This window comes from Narcine bancroftii, chromosome 1 (assembly GCF_036971445.1).
Source record: "Narcine bancroftii isolate sNarBan1 chromosome 1, sNarBan1.hap1, whole genome shotgun sequence".
Lineage (NCBI taxonomy): Eukaryota > Metazoa > Chordata > Chondrichthyes > Torpediniformes > Narcinidae > Narcine > Narcine bancroftii.
Window position 1 is genome coordinate 73,968,521 of NC_091469.1, and position 15,491 is coordinate 73,984,011.

Sequence of the window (15,491 nt, forward strand, 5' to 3'; positions counted from 1 at the left end):
GGCTTTTTCAATTAAGAGTGGGGGAGATTCAAACTAGAGGGCATGGTTTAAGATTGAAGGGGGGAAATTATAAGGGGAACATGAGGGGAAATTTCTTTACGCAAAGGGTGGTAGGGATGTGGAATGAGCTTCCGGAAGACGTGGTTGAGGTGGGATCATTGGTTACATTTAAGGATAGACTGGATAGTTACATGGAGAGGAGAGGACTGGAGGGGTATGGACCGGGTACTGGTCAGTGGGACTAGGAGGGTGGGAATTTGTTACGGCATGGATTAGTAGGGCCGAACTGGCCTGTTCTGTGCTGTAAGTGGTTATATGGTTATTTTGTTTTGGCTGAATTTCTACTTTCCAGCCAGATTGCTTCTTTTTTCAGAGATATCCTTTTTCTTTCTGATAAACACTTTAGAGTATCTTTAAAATAATTTTTGTAACTTTAACTTTTCTTAATATGCACTCTTTTTAGTAAATCCCTCGGGAGTCGGTAGGGTGTGTGGTGTTCCTCATGACATCACATAACACTCCCCACCCAGAGACTGCTTCATTTTAATTGGTGTGTGAAGAGGTTTGTGGGAATGGTATGAAATGTTCATCTAACTATTCCTAATTCCTAATGTTGTTTTGGAAGTCCAATTTCTTGATTAATATTGAGCATTATAGCATACAGAACAATAATGGAATATGCTCGAAGTATTCAACAGGTTGGTCAGCATTGATAAAGAAAGAAATAGTTAATATTTTGTGTCAAGGGTACTCCATTAGACTAGAAGCACAAATCTTTGTATAATGATGTGTTTTGATCAAATATAGTCATGTCAGTTTCTTCCAGATATGCAAAAATTGTGACAGTAATGTTCGGTGTTGATCAATTCCAATGGGCAGCTGTACAGTTGGAGGAAAGCCATTAATTTCTCAACAAATGGTCATAGCTTGAAATATTGAGTGATCATTTTTCTCCAAAGATGTTGCCTGACCTGCTGAGTTATTCCAGCTGTTTTCGTTGCTCAGAAATCCCAGCATCTGGAGTATTTGTGTTTCACAAGCAAAGGCATTGATCAAACTATATTTAAGTTTGTACAATTTTTGAGCAAACTGGTTAATTTAAAGAGGGGTGTTCCACAGGAAGAAGCAGGCTCCATTTGAAATATTGGCTCATAGAGCCAGAAATGTTCGAAAATAAGGCAAAGATGCATTACAGAGTAGTAATTTATGGGTGTGTAGTGTCAAATCTGTAGCACTGTTCATTGTCCTGACTGGTGAAACAACAATTTCATCCTGTAGGTTATTGTTGTGTGAGATTTAAATCAGGTTCGTTGGGTTCACAGGGAAGTGAGCCCAGACATAAATTGACAATCAAGGAGTAATATTTATTATACACATGGGCAAATTGTAATGGGGAAGACACAAAACAATATAATTTTCTAATATAGTCTTAAAAGATGGACTTCAGCAGATACTCGTGATCCCTGTACCTCGGAGTGCAGCTTAGTGTCAAGTAACACAAGGTTACTAGCAGACTCCAACATGACAGGGCACATTCCCGGTTCCCTATACCAACAGGAATGGTGGAGGGGGGCGGGTGGTGGTGGTGGTGGCGTGTGTAACTCAATGCTAAGTACTGCTAAACAATACTATGGTCCCTCTCTAAGTATAGTGCACACCTTACTAACGACTCCTCCAGCGACGTCCACAGTTAAATGAACTGGCGTAGAGCAGTGTTCGTAGTCAGGAGCAAGGAGCAGAGAGAACATGCAAAGCACATGGTGTACTTTTAAAGTGCAGTAAGCTGTGGAGTCTGGCCTAGGTGATCAGTGAGTGATTTAAAGGGGCCATTGGTTAGGTGTGAACTAATGGGTGGGCTAAGTCCAACCTTGATTGGCAGGTGATGCAACTTCTGACTAAATTCCAGATTGAGAGGTCACGTGATCTGTTGTGCACTGTGGGTCAGAAGCAAACACACAAAACTAAAAGACTGTACAACAGGCTTTATTCAATGTAAAACTCCACAGAGCCAGCTGTGAGATTGTGCTGCTGTGAACTCTGAGAGTGATTTCGAAGGGCCGGCTCAGGCTTATATCCCGGAATTATGATTGACACCCGACTGGGTGGGGCTTGGTCCATTCAGGTCGGCTGATTGACAGCCGGCCAGGTGTTGTCTTGTCCCCATGCTCTTCTGCAGGTACAGAAGTTTGCCCCTGCAGTAGGCCAGTGGTGTACCACCACATTCACCCCCTTCTTTAGAATTGACCTGGGTGGGGGAGAGTTGCAGTAAAGCCCCAAAACATATACACAGTATTTACAGATTAAGATGGTCTGGCGGCTGTCAGAGTATCTGCGACCGTCGCAGAACTGGCTCCTGGTCACTGGTGGGTGAGGGTGTTGGGGGGTGGGCTGGGGGCAGGGGCTGGAGTAGCTGGCATGGTGCAGCGTGGACGAGTGCCCGGGAAGGCCGAGGTATCGTATTGGATGGGCGGGGAGGCACAGATATAGCAAATCCTTGGTGCCCAGGAAGGTCTTCAGTGTCCCATAGCTATCCGGGGTCAGGGTGATGTGTCAGGATGGCAGGGTCCTGGGCTGGAGGATGCTATGCTGTGGTGGGTGCTCCTGTTGGTGCCAGGTCCCTGGTTGAGACGGTGTCCTCCCTGCCACTGCCGAACCTAATGTAGGCATAGTTGTGGTTCTCGTGTCGGAGGAACACCTGCTCGACCAGGGGATCGGCCTTGGGTGCCCACACGTGTCAATGCAGGAGCACTGGTCTCGGGAATGCAAACCATGCCGGGAGAGACGTTCCCGTGGCCAATTTCCTGGGGAATGAAAACAGGTGTTCATGAGGGATCTCGCTGGTAGCCATGCATAGAAGAGACCGATGGCATGGAGCGTCTTGTCAGTATTCTATGGACCACCCTTTTGACTTGAGGGCCAGAAGAACTGCCTTCCAGATCACCTCGTTCTCACGGTTCCACTTGCCCATTACCTCTTGGGTTGTAACTAGTTGTGCGACTAGTCGTGATGCTCCTTGCTGTCAGGCACTGGCATAGTTCCTCACTCATGAAGCTAGACCCTGGTCACTGTGGATAAATGCGGGGTAGCCAAACATGGTGAAGATCTGTGTCAGTGTCCTGATGACGGTAGCCGTGGAGGTGTCTGAGCAAGGGATGGCAAATGGGAAGTGGGAGTACTCATCTATGACCGTGAGGAAATGGATGTTGCGATTTGTGGAAGGCAGGGGCCCCTTGAAGTCCATGCTGAGGTGCTCGTAGGGCCAAGTGGCCTTCATGACATGAGCCTGGGGTGGGTGGAAAAAGCAAGTTTGCATTCTGTCATGGTCCTGACCTTGCTGACGGTGTACTGGAGATTCCCGGACTTGATAAAATGGTATAAGCGGGTGACACCTGGGTGGCAGAGGGATTCGTGCATTGCATGCAGCTGGTCATCGTGGAGCGACACGCAGGTCCAGGAGAGGGCGTCAGGGGTGTCATTAAACTTCCCGGGATGATACTGGATGTCATAACTGTATGTTGCCAGCTCAACTTTCTAGTGCAAGACCTTGTAATTCTTAATCTTGCCCCTGTGGGTGGTGTTGAACATGAATGCCACTGCCCGCTGGTCGGTGAGGAGGGTGAACCTCCTGCCGGCCAGGTAGTGGTGCCAGTGATGGATTGCTTCTTTGATTGCCTGGGCTTCCTTTACAATGATGGAGTGCCCTAGCTCAGAGTTGTGGAGGGTCCTGGGGAAGAAGGTGACTGGGCGCCACACTTGGTTGAGAGTAGCGGCAAGGGCCACATCAGAGGCATTGCTCTCCACCTGAAAGGGGGAGTCCTCATCCATGGCATGCATCATGGTGTCTGAAATGTCCTTCCCGATGCACCTGCATGCCGCCTGTACATCGGGTGGGACCGGGAATGTTGTGGCCTGGGCCAGTGTGCAGACCTTGTCCAAGAAGCGGGGAACCCACTGTGAGTAATAAGAGAATAAGCTAAGGCACCTGTGGAGGGCTTTGAGCGTGGTGGGGAGGGGCAGCTCCATTAATGGGCGCATCCATTCTGGACCTGGGCTGATGACACCATGTGCCACGATGTACCACAGGATAGTGAGATGGGTGGTGCTGAACATGCACTTTTCTTTGTTGTAAGTGAGGTTCAGCTCCTCAGCCATCTGGAGAAATTTCTCCAGGTTCGCATCGTGGTCCTGCTGGTCGTGGCTGCAGATGGTGACATTATCCAGGTAAGGGAAAGTCACCTTTAGCTTGTGCTGGTCTACCATTTGACCCAATTCGTGTCCCTAAACGGAACTTGGCGGAACTGGTGCAAGTGCCAGTCCATCTCGAAGGCAGTATAGGGCTTCTCAAGCTGGTGGATGGGGAATTGGTGATAGGCCAACTTCAGGTCAATTGTGGAGAAGACCTGGTAATGGGTTATCTCATTGACCATGTCGGCTATCATTGGTAGGGGGTAGGCATCCAGCTGGGTGAACCGGTTGATGGTTTGGCCGTAGTCCATGACCATCCTCAGTTTGCTTCCTCCTTTGACCACTAGGACTTGGGCTCACCATGGGCTGTTGCTGGGCTCTATGACACCTTCCGCCAGAAACCACTGTGCTCTGCCCTGATGAAGTCTCCATCCACAGCGCAATAATGCCCACTTCTGGTGGCTATCGGCTTGCAGTCTTGCGTGAGATATGAGATGAGCGCAGGAAGGGTGATGTGCAGCATGGAGAGGCTGCAGGTTGGCCGGGGCTGGTTGGACACTGCAGTGTGAAGTGTGAGTGGGGGTAGTGACCCCCCCAAAGGCGAGGATGATGCTCTGCAGGTGGCATTGGAAAGCTAAGCCCAGGAGGACTGGGGCACAGAGTTTGGGCATGACCAGGAGCCTGAACCCAGTGTATGTCTTCCCCCCCCACCCCTCTGCAATCAGATCGGCCGAGCTTGGCCCAAGGGTATGGATAACCCGGATCTTGGCAGTAAAGGTGAAGGTGAAGGTGGTGGAGTTGATTTTTAGCATTAGTGAATGGGTGAATTGAACTTTCGGTGCTGCCACTGTCGATTAGGCATTTTGTTACCTGCTCATTGATTTTTTACGTCCATCATGGAGCACTTGAGGTCATGGGGGATGACCATGGTCCGTGTGGTGGCTGCTAGGACCATCTCGGAGCCCGAGTCATCGTTCCCCAATGATGGAGGTGAGTTGTGGTCATCAGTGTCCACTGCAGACATCGTGAGATGTGAATGTCAACCGGTGGTGCTCTCCATAGTCATGGGGTGTAGAGTGTGGTGGTTGCCGGCATCCAGAGGTGTGGGATGGATCGGCAGGGTGGCCTGGTCCTCGCCCGTGTTGACCACGTCGTCGTCGCTGGAGGCCTGGGTGGACCTTGGTGTTGGTGGCATCCGCGCCTGTCCAGGCCAACATGGCAGCACTGTGTGGGAGGGTGAGGCATGGCTGGCCTCCTACCCCGGCTCTGCTCAGTTCAACGGGGGAAATGATGTCATGCTGCTGGCTGTCGGGGAGGGTGACATCATCACAGCTGGCAGAAATGTGACATCATTCTGTAGACCAGAAGTGACGTCGTTGTAGTCTTCACCGGGCAGCACTGGCGTGAGCAAGGGCAAGTCCGGGTGCATGGTACGCATGCAGTGATCATTGCTGGCGAGGCCAGAAGCTGGGTCCCCAGGGCTGGGGAAGCTGGAAGTGGCTGCAGGGGCAATGGCGTTGCCCGGCAATTGCACGTGGTGGGGGCTGTTGGGGGGGGGGGGGGACATCGTAGAGGGCCGCTGAGCTGCTGGCTGGGTTTGAGAGGCATACCTTGGCGAAGTGGCCTTTCTTGCCACATCTCGAGCAATACTGATTTTTGGGTGGGAGTTTTTGAGCGATTAACAATCAGACCCACACTAGGACCCACAGTACTTACAGGGGCACTGGGCGCCCACAGCAGCAAAATTTTCTTGCCCTGCTTGATGCAGGGCCACAGCAGCCGAATGTGCTGACCACACGGAGGCCTGAGGAAGCCTGGAGTCGAAGATTTCAGTGTGCAGGGCTGCTGCCTCCAGGGTTCGGACTACCTCCACTGTTTTGGCCAGGGAGTAGATATTTTCTTCTAGCAGCTTCTGCCTGATGGCACTCGTGCATAGCCTTTAGATATAGGCATCCCTGATCAACTTCTCAACCTCCCTTTCATTTACCCCGGGTTCAGCCAGATAAGGTCGGGCCAACTCATGCAGGGTTCCCAGTTAAGACTCGGCTGCCTCCCCGGGTAGTTGGGCTAGGATACTCAGGAGGTACTTTGCAAAGACCATATTTGTGGGAGGTTTATACATGGTCTTGAGGGTGTTTATCGCTTCTGAGTACCTGGTGCAGTCTTTGAGAGCCTGGAAGGCTCAGGGACCCAGCTTTGATCGGAGTAAGACAAGGCACTTTTGAGCGGAGTCCAGATGTTGTCAGCATGAGCCTCAATGATTGCTTTGACCGTGTGCTTCTAGATTTTGAAGTGTGTTTTTACTTCCGGGTGGCATGGGTCGATTTTGAGGCTCCCGGCGCTCAGGAGCCTTTGCATAGCTGCTTAAAAAAAATTATGTCGAATAAATTGTGGTGCGCTGTTGGTCAGAAGCAATCACACAAAACTAAATGACTGCACAACAGGCTTTATTCGACGTAAACTTCCACAGAGCCAGCTGTGAGATTGTGCTGCTGTGAACTCTGAGAGTGACTTAGAAAGGGCCGGCTCAGGTTTATATCCCAAAGGGTGATTGACACCCGACCGGGTGGGGCTTGGTCCATTCAGGTCGGCTGATTGACAGCCAGCCATGTGTTGTCTTGTCCCCATGGTCTTCTGCAGGTACAGTGGTTTCCCCCTGCAGTAGGTCAGTAGTGTACCACTACATGATCCCCTACAATCTACATTCCCACCAAGTCCCAGACGGAGCGGCCACATGAACCTCCACAATCCACAGTTCATTCCACCCCCTTGGAAGTCACACCACTCAACCATCATCGCAGGGGTCAGCCTGACATGCATGCTTCCAGAATGTGCCGTTACTTCCCTGGGAGTGCCCCCATTTTCTAGGTTATCATCTAGCATCAGAATGCCATTCTTGTGTGAACCAGTGCCTACTGAAATAGATGTAACATATTGCCTGCTGTGGCTTACTTAATGGACTCACAGGGAGAGTCAGGACTGTATATTGTCTGAATTAAGAGTATTTTAGAAAAATTTCCTGAAGCACTCAACCATAGGGAATTATTAGGTATGGTGTTAGGCGGGAGTGGAGGAACGTCGTTGTTACCAAAAGGTTACCTTGTACAAACAGCTCTTGGAACTTTCGTTGAATGGAAACATATTGATTAAGGAGTCCATGCAAGCAGATCCTTTAACTGTTGCCAAATGGGATCATTGCAGGTGGAAGACCCTCGGCTGTGTGCCGGAGCAGCAATGCAAGTGCCGCAGTCTGGCAGAATGATTTTCCGCGCATGCTCATAGGCTCTCACGGTGCCAATCAGCGTAAGGAAGAAGAGGAGCAGCTTGAAGGGTTGTCTTCTCCTATTGGGTGCGGGGTGGGGGGTATTTTGGGAGAATTCACAAGATAGATTAGTCAGAGGCCTCCTCTGATGGGGGAAGAGGAAAGGGGAGGCTGGTCTGGGTTGGGATGGACAGCACACTGGATGCTCCACTCTCACAGGGCTTCCCCACCTCCAGGGAGCATCCATGTCTTTGTGAGTTACCAGCAGGGTGATGTCACTGAACTTTGCCTCAGCCCCATCAATCTGTGCGGGTGCTCCCCACTTATACAATAGCCACTCCAGAAGGGTAATGGCTTCCCATCAAGTGCAAGACCAACCCATTGAGGTCAGGTTGGGCAGTGATCACTAGGTGGTCCACCAAGGCAGCGGTTACCCTGGCATCATTGGGGAAGTTGTGCCCATGGGCACTCCTGTAGATGCTAGTGAGAGCCCATTCCCTGATCACCTTTATGCCCTCACTGACCGTGAGGGCAGCTATTCGGGTCCCATTCCAGGAGCATGAGCAACCTGGCCCACACCGCAGCCGCCACCTGAACCCAGAGGGTGATACTCTCATCAATTCCTTGGGCGGCAGCTGCAGGGAATTGTTCACTGTCTATTGTGCCAGGCTGCTCAGGGCATTGGGCTCAAGATGGGAGAGGTGGATATGTGGAGCCCCCTTATTCCCCAGTTAGAGCAGCCGTGCTGCTGGCAATATCTATCTCCCAGGCCAATTAACTCCTTGGTGAGTAGTCCTAGATCTCTTTGACCTCGTAATAGCCTCTTGTCCATCCACTTGCTCTCTCCCCATTATGGGGGGAGGTCCTCGTGGCAGGCCAGGGACCGCGTGGTCACTGGCCAGGCTCACAGGATCTCAGGTACACAGTAAAGAGAACACGTGTAATGGGACTCAGCCTCATCATAATCATCTTCGTCCATCCACATGTCCCCATCCTTTGATCATATGTTGCCTTCTCCTCCATACATAATTAGAGCCCTATTTTAATGTGATCAACCTGCCAGCCAGATTTGTGTGGCTGTTGCATTTTGACCAATCAGCAGGCAGCTTCCATAGATTTGGTCTCGAGGATGCTGATGTCTGGCCAGTCCCTCCTGCAGTGAGTCATGGTGGTGCTTCAAGGACTCGATCTGCTCATCCTTCTGAGTACCCTGCTTTGTTAAATCCGAGTGATATCCCACTAGTGCCTCAGCAGGAATATCAGTATCTGTAGCACTTCCCCACAACTACCCTTCGCTTTGGGAAATCCCAATTCCTCCAAGAGGGAAGCCATGTGGTGCCCAATATTTTCCACGTGGGGGTCCAGCCTGTTGACCCAGTCAACCGCTATTGCATAGCTCATCAACCAAACCTTGAGCATCCTGAATCCCTGGCTATCATCTGTTCACCCTGGGATTCTACTTTCTAACCCTGATGTTCCCCTGCAAATTGTGTATCACCTCCTGCCGGCCCGATTCATGAGGAGGTACACTACCACACACGTTGGTTAACACAATCTTCCACATAGTTACTGTGTGATTGTCTGGCCAAAACCCCTTGCAACCTGCTTGCAGCACCAATTGTTGTGTAAGATTGAAGTAAGATTTGGTTGGTTCACAGAGAAGCGAGTCCAGACACAAACTAACAAGCAAGGAGTAATCTTTATTATACACATGGGGAAATCTTAATGGGGAAGACACAAAATATCATGATTTACTAATACACGCTTACAAGATGGACTTCAATGGACACTCCCGATCCCTGTACCTCTGGGTGCAGTTCAGAGTTGAGTAATATATACAGTTACCAACACACTCTAACAAGACAGGGACTTAAAGGCACACTCCCAGTTCCCTGTATCAACAGAGATGGGGGAGGGTGGTGTAGCTCAATGCTAAATACTGCCAAACAATACTTTGGACCCGCTCTAAGTGTAGTGCACACCTTACCAACGGCTCCTCCAGTGATGTCTGCAGTTCATGACCTGACGTACAGCAGCGTTCATAGTCAGGACCAAAGAGCAGAGAGAGCATGCAAAGCACATGGTGTGCTTTTAAAATTCAGTAAGATGGAGAGTGTGACCCAGGAAATAAGTAAGTGATTTAAAGGGACCTTTGGTCATCCATGAATGATTTAAAAGGGTCGATGGTCAGGTGTGCACTAATGCGTGGGCATAACCCCACCTTGATTGCCAGTTCCGACTAAATTCCAGATGGAGAGGTCACGTGATCCTCCACAATCCACACTTCAGCTATCTAACTAAACTATTAAATTCAGGGCTCTCTATCAACAAGAAGAATGTCAGAACAAGGTGCAGGTTGATCTCAGCTTGTGGACTTAGATGTGCAATAATCCTCTTTATCATCCTCAATATTGCCTCTCTTTTTGTCCTCTTCTCTATTTTGAAAATGGTAGAAAAGACAGTTTAGCATTAATGGCACATAGATAATTCTTCTGGAAATGGAGGTAGGGTAACAATTCTGTCCAGCATCAAGCTGTGTTTTTGTCAGCCTTGCTATTGTACAAAAATAATGCTAAACCTCAATCTTGAGGCATTTGTCTACTGTTGCATTTGTCAGCGCATTGAAAGGCCAACAGGAAACATTTTCATAGTGCCCAAGGGAAAATGACTGCTGGATGCTGTTAAAGCCTATCTAGTGTGTTATCCCTCATACAACCACCATATGCTGACTGTTGATGGCATATCATCAATATAATGGTGGCTTCAGATTTTTAAAATCATAGTATCACAGTGGATGCCTACTCAGCCCAACATGATTGTTGTGGCTCTTTACAAGTGCCATCTTATTAATCTTGCTACACTGTTCTTTCCATAAAACCTTTGTAGATGATTTCCATTGAAGCATGCAGTTAATTCCCTTTTGAAGCTTGCAATCAAAGTGTCATCATGTATTCAGAATTGCAAAACCTTGGTGAATAAAACTGGTTCCTCATCTCACTTTTCTTGAATCAAACAATTTAAATGTATGCTTTCTAATTATGAATCCTTTCACTAGTCAAACTGGCTGATACCAGTATTGTAAATGTCAAATTCTCATATCTTTGTTTCCAACTGATAAAGCTGCCCTTAACTCGACAATTTTCCAGAGAAAACAATTCCATCTTTACATGCTTCAAGTAACCAATGTCCCTCATCACTGGTACCAATATTATAAATTCCATTAACTTTTAAATCGACCTGGACATCAATTTTAGATAACATTTTTAACACTTTGAGTACAACAATTTGGTAGGGCTCTACATTTATAATGACCAGTAATGCAAATCCTTTTTCTTTTAACTTTATAAATTTATCTGGCTGCTTAAAGGTTTCTTGTAAATACACAATTAAGATTGTGCTTGTATTTTTTTTTCCTGACACTAATATTAATGGTACAACTTGAAAGTTGTTGTGAGAACAGAGGGAAGTTGTTTATATGCATAAGTTCTTGAAAATCCAAGAAGCGATAGAGAAGGTGATATATCAAATGGGATCCTGGGCTTTATAAAGAAAGACTTAGATTGCAAGAGGAAAGAATTTATGGTGGGGTACACTGGGCTAGCAGGCAGAATTTTGAATTATGATCAAGAGAATCCCAGTATGTGAGCTGATGCATTTAAATTTCTGAAACTTAGTTACAGTAAGGATTGTCATAGAGAAAAGGGGTTTAGTCTTGCTCAGGTCTATTATGTGATAGTTTATCAGATGCTTCTGAAAGTTTATGCACATGACTTAAGCCACATTGCCTTCACCGCTTTCCCTTTTACTTAATCAATCTAGTTGTTCAACCTTGATCTCTTTCAATATAATCACCCACATTTATAAGCATAGAACCATACAGCACAGAAACAGCCCTTCTGCTCGGTGCCAAACTATTATTCTCCCTCATCCCACTGTTCTGCACACCAACAATAGCCTTTCATACCCCTCCAATCAATGTGCCTGTTCAAATTCTTCTTAAAAAATTAAAATTGAACCTGCATTCATCAATTCAGCTATCAGCTCATTCTGGACTCCCACCACTCTCTGTGTGAAGAAGTCTCCCCACCCTCCTAAATGATCCCTCTAAACCTTTCACCCTGTCCTCTGGTTTGTATCTTAACTTCCCTCAGTGGTAAAAAGCCTACCTACACTTATCTTGACTAGACCTCTCATGACTTTAAAATCCTCTATCAAATCTCCCCTCATTCTTCTATGCTCCAGGAAATAAAGTCCTAATCTGTTTAACCTTTCCCTGTAACTCAGTTCTTGAAGTCTGGGCAACATCCTAGTAAATCTTCTCTGCACTCTTTCAAGCTTATTGATATTTGTCCTGTAGTTTGGTGACCAAAACAACACACAGTACTCCAAATGTGGCCTCATCAATGTCTTATACAACTTTACCATAACATCCCAACTTCCATACTCAATACTTCGAAGACCAAGATGCCAAAAGCTCCCTTTACATCCCTATCTAACTGTTACACCACTTTCAAGGAATTATGTATTATCAGATCCCTCTGTTCTACCACACTCCCAAGTGCCCTACCATTCACCATGTATGTCCTTCCAAAATGCAACACCTCACTCTTGTCTGCATTAAATTCTGAATTGATGTTTCATTGTCAGACTTCTTGGATCAATATAATTTACCTTTATGTTCTCAAGATAAGCAGGCTGGTATGGAGAAACCTATTTTACAGGAGGATATAACTGTGGCTATTTCCTCACTACAGTCAATTAAAGATCCTGGACCAGATGGATTTCCTGCAGAATTTTATAGATCCTTCTCTAAACAGCTTGTTTCTCTCTTTTCCTTGATACTAGCTGACTCGTTTAATGATGCTTCTATTTCTCCTTTTTTTTAAAAGGGGAATGAGCTAACAGAATATGCTTCTTATAAACAAGTATCATTAATTAATGTTGATATGAAGATTTTATCAAAGATTTAAGCACAAAAATTTGAAAAAAAGTGTTACCAACCATTATAGATTCAGATCAAACTGGTTTTATTAAAAAATACTATTCTTATACAAAATATTCAGTAGTCAATGTATATTTTAATATGTCTTCCACTCCATCGATTGAATGTATTCTATCATTAGATGCTGAAAAAGCATTTGATCAAGTTGAATGGGAGCATTCATTTTCTGCATTGAGTAAATTTAATTTTGGTTCAGATATTATTAAATGGATTAAATTATTCAAGTCCCAAAGCACTAGTTAGCTCTAATTTACAGCAATAGTCTATGTTTAATCGCAATAGGGAAACAAGGCAGGGTTGTCCTTATGTCCTTTATTTTTTGATAGAGTATTAGAACCATTAGCTATTGCTCTTCAAAAGTCTAGAGAATTTAATGGTATAATTAGAGGAGGAAATTAACATAAAGTATTATTTTATGCAGATGGTTTATTGCTCATTATTTCAAATCATGAAATATCTGTATCAAGTATATTGACTATTTTTGATAAATTCAGTCAGTTTTCAGATTATGTTAAATTTACACAAGAGTAAACTTTTGCCCTCAAAGTGCTTGTGAAGGATATTCCAATTTTCTGTTTAAATTAATGAAAAAACAATTTCAAAATTTCAGAATTAGAATGACAAAAAAAATTAAAAATTTACTGGAAGTGAATTTCTGGGTAATGTTAGGATTAAAGAATCATTTTGGTTTGGTCTTCCTTATCTATTACAATGATGATCATAATTCAATTAAAATAGATATTTCACCTACATTATTGTGTTATCGAGTATTATTCAAGTATTATAAATTTTTATCACCAAATTTTTTTTTCAGCTTGATGGATTTGGCTATTTCTGCATATATTTGTAAAGGGGAAAATTGCATATATAAAACCTATCTTCAAAAAAACTACATTAAATAAAGGATTATCACTTCCAGATATTAGATTATATTATTGGACAATTAATATATATAAAATTTACTTTTATTATTACATTTCAATAAATCAGTGAATCCCCATTCCTGGGTAGAAATGGAATTGTAGTTTACTAAAAAAAACTCTTTGTTGACAATTTTAGAATCTTTCGTATCACTTTCCTTTTCCAAATTAACAAATAAGAGGATGAGAATTTTAGCTCAGCTTAGGAAATTCTTTGGAATTAATGATTTTTCACTGGTTAGTTAATAAATAACCATCTATTTTAACTGTCTTTGTTAGCAGCAAGCGAGAGGAAACTTCCAGGCAAACCTCAAAGCAAAGCTCGACGTTGCAACCCGCCTCACGGACCCGTCCCCTGAAACCCTCTGGGATCAGTTGAAGACTACCATACTGCAATCCACTGAAGAGGTACTGGGCTTCTCCTCCAGGAAAAACAAGGACTGGTTTGACGAAAACAGCCAGGAAATCCAGGAGCTGCTGGCAAAGAAGCGAGCTGCCCACCAGGCTCACCTTACAAAGCCGTCCTGTCCAGAGAAGAAACAAGCCTTCCGTCGCGCATGCAGCCATCTTCAGCGCAAACTCCGGGAGATCCAAAATGAGTGGTGGACTAGCCTCGCCAAACGAACACAGCTCAGCGCGGACATTGGCGACTTCAGGGGTTTCTACGAGGCTCTAAAGGCTGTGTACGGCCCCTCACCCCAAGTCCAAAGCCCGCTGCGCAGCTCAGACGGCAAAGTCCTCCTCAGCGACAAGATCTCCATCCTCAACCGATGGTCAGAACACTTCCAATCTCTTTTCAGTACCAACCGCTCAGTCCAAGATTCCGCCCTGCTCCAGCTCCCTCAACAGCCCCTAAGGCTAGAGCTGGATGAGGTTCCCACACTGGATGAGACATATAAGGCAATCGAACAACTGAAAAGTGGCAAAGCAGCAGGTATGGATGGAATCCCCCCAGAAGTCTGGAAGGCTGGCGGCAAAACTCTGCATGCCAAACTGCATGAGTTTTTCAAGCTTTGTTGGGACCAAGGTAAACTGCCTCAGGATCTTCGTGATGCCACCATCATCACCCTGTACAAAAACAAAGGCGAGAAATCAGACTGCTCAAACTACAGGGGAATCACGTTGCTCTCCATTGCAGGCAAAATCTTCGCTAGGATTCTACTAAATAGAATAATACCTAGTGTCGCTGAGAATATTCTCCCAGAATCACAGTGCGGCTTTCGCGCTAACAGAGGAACCACTGACATGGTCTTTGCCCTCAGACAGCTCCAAGAAAAGTGTAGAGAACAAAACAAAGGACTCTACATCACCTTTGTTGACCTCACCAAAGCCTTCGACACCGTGAGCAGGAAAGGGCTTTGGCAAATACTAGAGCGCATCGGATGTCCCCCAAAGTTCCTCAACATGATTATCCAACTGCACGAAAACCAACAAGGTCGGGTCAGATACAGCAATGAGCTCTCTGAACCCTTCTCCATTAACAATGGCGTGAAGCAAGGCTGTGTTCTCGCACCAACCCTCTTTTCAATCTTCTTCAGCATGATGCTGAACCAAGCCATGAAAGACCCCAACTATGAAGACGCTGTTTACATCCGGTACCGCACGGATGGCAGTCTCTTCAATCTGAGGCGCCTGCAAGCTCACACCAAGACACAAGAGAAACTTGTCCGTGAACTACTCTTTGCAGATGATGCCGCTTTAGTTGCCCATTCAGAGCCAGCTCTTCAGCGCTTGACGTCCTGCTTTGCGGAAACTGCCAAAATGTTTGGCCTGGAAGTCAGCCTGAAGAAAACTGAGGTCCTCCATCAGCCAGCTCCCCACCATGACTACCAGCCCCCCCACATCTCCATCGGGCACACAAAACTCAAAACGGTCAACCAGTTTACCTATCTCGGCTGCACCATTTCATCAGATGCAAGGATCGACAATGAGATAGACAACAGGCTCGCCAAGGCAAATAGCGCCTTTGGAAGACTACACAAAAGAGTCTGGAAAAACAACCAACTGAAAAACCTCACAAAGATAAGCGTATACAGAGCCGTTGTCATACCCACACTCCTGTTCGGCTCCGAATCATGGGTCCTCTACCGGCACCACCTACGGCTCCTAGAACGCTTCCACC

The 15,491-nt window shown here is 46.1% G+C and overlaps 1 long non-coding RNA gene across 1 annotated transcript in view; it reads left to right on the forward strand.

The window, feature by feature from the left end:
• Positions 1-15,491, forward strand: part of LOC138759789 (uncharacterized) — a 116,967-nt gene that overhangs the window by 66,543 nt on the left and 34,933 nt on the right. The gene's annotated exons all lie outside the window — the stretch shown is intronic.